Genomic DNA, 4,213 nt, shown 5'->3' on the forward strand with positions numbered 1-4,213 from the left:
CTTCAACTTATGTACACACGATAGGCTGAATATACCCTTTTTAACACTAATCTGTATGTGGGGAGAAGTGAAATTATGACCTACAGGATTCAGTGTAATTCGTTTACCTAGCGCATGTACATGAATCGTCACGCTAATTTACTCCGATGCTTCGAAAAATATTCTCAATCTCATTTTTTGCAATGTGCAGCTGGACTCAGCCCAAATACCCCTTATCACGTCTTTCACGTGACGTTCAGTGTCGATAGAAAGCTTTGGTTTGTTTCTCGTTACAAAAATAATTATTTCTAAAGCCAAATTTTGCATGCCCATTAGCTAGAGTGGTCCCAAATATTCTAGTGCGACATTTGTTTTAGCGATATGTACTAACAGGGCAGAATAACCAGTACTCTAGCAGCGACTGAGTAGTGCTGTTGGACGGTAGTAGCAGTCAGCGTGGGTCAGGGAAGTGCTGTCGCCAAAGGTTACCGGTTATTCTTTGTGTTTTGTTGTTCCTGTTTATAAATATGTCGATAAAAGAAGTATAGCACTAGACTAATTTTGGATCGCTCTATCGAATGGTCACATAAAATTCTGCTTTGGCTCTGAGCACTATGGGACTTAACATCTGTGGTCATCAGTCCCCTAGAACTTAGAACTACTTAAACCTAATTAACCTAAGGACATCACACACATCCATGCCCAAGGCAGGATTCGAACTTGCGACCGTAGCGGTCACGCGGTTCCAGACTGAAGCGCCTAGAACCGCATGGCCACACCGGCCGGCAAAATTCTGCTTTAAAAGTCATTTTATTTCTAACGGGGAGCAAACTGACGCTTTCCGTCGACACTGAGCGTCGCATGGAAGACGTAATAAGCAATATTTGTTTGGGCTGAATCCAGCTACACACTGCGAAAACGAAACTATATGGTAAATACTGTATCTGCCGGAACACTGGAGAAAATGCGCCTGACGACTCTTAGGAGGGTGTGCCATCGAATGAAGTGTAGTAGCATAAAGTAGGTAACTACAGTATGATCCATTGAGTATATAATATTAATGTCTGTTCTTGTTTGGGATTTAGTGTTTTGGCATTCTGTGAAATGTCACACGAATGGCTCATATTTTTGCGTATACTACAATACTGATACTAAGCGTATCAGATGTAAAACATGAAAATCGAAAAGCACAAAATTCACTTGCAAACACGAAACTTTTAAAGTGACGTAAAAATGAATTTGTTTAAAATACATGTCTGACCGTCAGCAGATTTTTTATTTAAAAACCAAAAGATCGACCCGTTTCAGTCACAGACCGTCTTCATGAATTAGGGTTAAAACATTGTAAGCGACAAAATCACACCTGTCATTACTTAAATAATGGCCACGTCTCATGGGCAGAGCATGTCATGAATTCCAGTATACCACAGAGGAGTTTTAAAGGCAAACGTACTAAAAACATGCATAAACGGAGCAGTAGGGCCTAAAAAATGCATTTTATACATTACTTGACGTCTGTTAATAGTCGCCTTCCAGAAATGTTTAATTTAGTTTGCTCTCTTCGGCTCTTAGCTGATATAAAGCGGTACTTCAGCAACATAGTATGTTTTGCCTTTTGTTGAAAAACATCTGTTCTCTAATCTGTTATGTAACGAATGTCATACATCGGTGCGCAGAAACGAAATTCCTCCCGAACAGGCCATGAAGGCCCAACGGTACCGACCGACCGCCGTGTCACCTCAGGCCCACAGGCGTCAGTCGATGCGGATATGGAGGGGCACGTGGTCAGCACACCGCTCTCCTGGCCGTATGTCAGTTTCCGAGACCGGAGCCGCTACTTCTCAATCAAGTAGCTCCTCAGTTTGCCTCACAAGGGCTGAGTGGACCCCGCTTGCCAACAGCACTCGGCAGACCGGATGGTCACCCATCCGACTGCTAGCCCAGCCCGACAGCGCTTATCTTCGGTTATCTGACGGGAACCAGTGTTACCACTGCGGCAAGGCCGTTGGCATTGGTGCATAGAGATGTATGCTAATTTCAGCTGTTTTTTACATGAATGCTCTACGAGTGACAAGAATGAGATATCCCGAAAAGAACTAAGTGTAGCTGTTTGTTATTAATTGTGCATTACTTGATTTCACAACTTGGGAGAGTGGGAGGGAGAGGGATTTTATTGTGAAAAAAGAGCTCTCTCCTAGCATTACAGTGTCTTAGGAGACAGACATACAGCCGGAAAGAAACTTAAAGTGATTAGACAGGAGGAATGATGGGGAGCGGGATGGGGTCTGCACGATGTCTGGAAAGAAATGAAGCTGCTATGGTAAGCGTTTCTTACTCAGGAAACCGGTTTCATCAAACGTCAAAACCGATACTTGTAGACACAGTAAACAACAAGAAATAGAATGCAGCTATGACATCTGAAGTGGAAGAAAACTTAGGAAAGGCTCAAGGATGCTGGGAAGTGGTAAGGAAAGAGTTCGAGATCACCAGCCCCTGCATAACTACTACGAGACTCAGATAGGGATACATCTCTTACCTAAGGTAGAATGTAGAAGAGGGAATTATAGTGAGGAGAATACAGTAAGTAAATGTTGGGACCAGGAAAACGACGTGAGCATGAAAGCATCGCTGTTGATTAATCACAATAATGTGCACCTTGTTAAGATTTTCTTCTGTCATTGTAAGCTATGTCTTAACAGGATTGTGAACTGCGTTAACACAGACTTGGAAATGGCAATGGTGACAGCTAGCTGAGCACATATTGGTCTCACTTCCGTTGAGGCTATTGATAGTGTTTTACTAAGTATAGCCTAATCTTCTAGAAAGAAACAGTAAATTGGCGAGTATAAATTCACGCGACCCGCAGGGTACAATTAGTGTCAGATGATAGCGCACGAGACTGCTCATCCCCTGGCTCGGGTTCTAACCTTACTACCGTCCCGTTTCCAATTTTTGTATCGCTCTCATGATGCGTTTAAGGAAACCAGAGGATGATCACGCTTGGTGACACTGTCTCTGGTGGGCCGCTTCAATTTGCGTGCGCAACGGCCTGCCTGGCTTAATTAATTCGGAAAAAACGCAACGTATCGAAATTTTTTTCTTAACAATTATTTCTCAGCACGATCTACCCTTAAAAAGCTTTTCAGACTGTTTCTCACCACCCTGGATCTTCTGTTTCATCCAACAAAATCTACTGTAACTAAAGGTACTGCAAATGAATGTCGAGACTATTCCTTCAGGAAGGCTACGGTCTAATTGCTATCATAACATTGTACAGCTGAGGTAATGCACTACTTCTAGTGTATTAACTGGACCATAAACACTACTTCTCCACATTTTCTAACTGTGGGTCTATACATCTAAGAAGATTGACGGAACTAATAGAAAGCTTCAAGGCTGAGATTAAAATTCCGGTGAAAAGGTAAGATTCGCTGACGATATTGCTAACGTCAGTGCTGGCTAAAAAGAACTACTGGATCTGCTGAGTGGAATGAATATCTAATGAGTACAGAATACGGATTAACAATAAACTGAAGAAAGACGAAAGTAATGAGAAGTATCAGAAATGAGAATAGTGAGAAGTTTAACGTCAAAATTGATAATCACAAAGTAGAGAATCTAAGGGATTTTGCTACCTTGGAAGCAAAATAATTCATGACCGAGGAAGTAAGGGAAAAAGCAAACTAATATTGGCAAAAAGGCAATCCTAGCCAAGAAAATACTAGTTTTAAACATAGGCCTTAATTTCAAGAAGAAATTTCTGAGAATGTATATTTAGAGCACAGTGTTACATGGTTGTGAAACATGGCCTGCTGGCTAAAAAGAACTACTGGATCTGCTGAGTGAATGAATAGTCTAATGAGTACAGAATACGGATTAACAATAAACTGAAGAAAGACGAAAGTAATGAGAAGTATCAGAAATGAGAATATTGAGATGTTTAACGTCAAAATTGATAATCACAAAGTAGAGAATCTAAGGAATTTTGCTACCTTGGAAGCAAAATAATTCATGACCGAGGAAGTAAGGGAAAAAGCAAACTAATATTGGCAAAAAGGCAATCCTGGCCAAGAAAATACTAGTTTTAAACATAAGCCTTAATTTCAAGAAGAAATTTCTGAGAATGTACATTTAGAGCACAGTATTACATGGTTGTGAAACATGGCCAGTGGGAAAACCGGAACAGCAGAGAATCGAAGTATTTACAGTGTGGTGCTACAGAAGAATGTTGAAA

At 41.1% G+C, this 4,213-nt stretch overlaps 1 pseudogene; it reads right to left on the reverse strand.

Moving 5' to 3' along the window:
- Nucleotides 1–1,871: 1,871 nt before the first annotated feature.
- On the reverse strand, nucleotides 1,872–1,989 carry LOC124803563 (annotated as a pseudogene).
- Nucleotides 1,990–4,213: the final 2,224 nt, after the last annotated feature.

Source organism: Schistocerca piceifrons, chromosome 6 (genome assembly GCF_021461385.2).
Source record: "Schistocerca piceifrons isolate TAMUIC-IGC-003096 chromosome 6, iqSchPice1.1, whole genome shotgun sequence".
In the NCBI taxonomy this organism is placed as follows: domain Eukaryota; kingdom Metazoa; phylum Arthropoda; class Insecta; order Orthoptera; family Acrididae; genus Schistocerca; species Schistocerca piceifrons.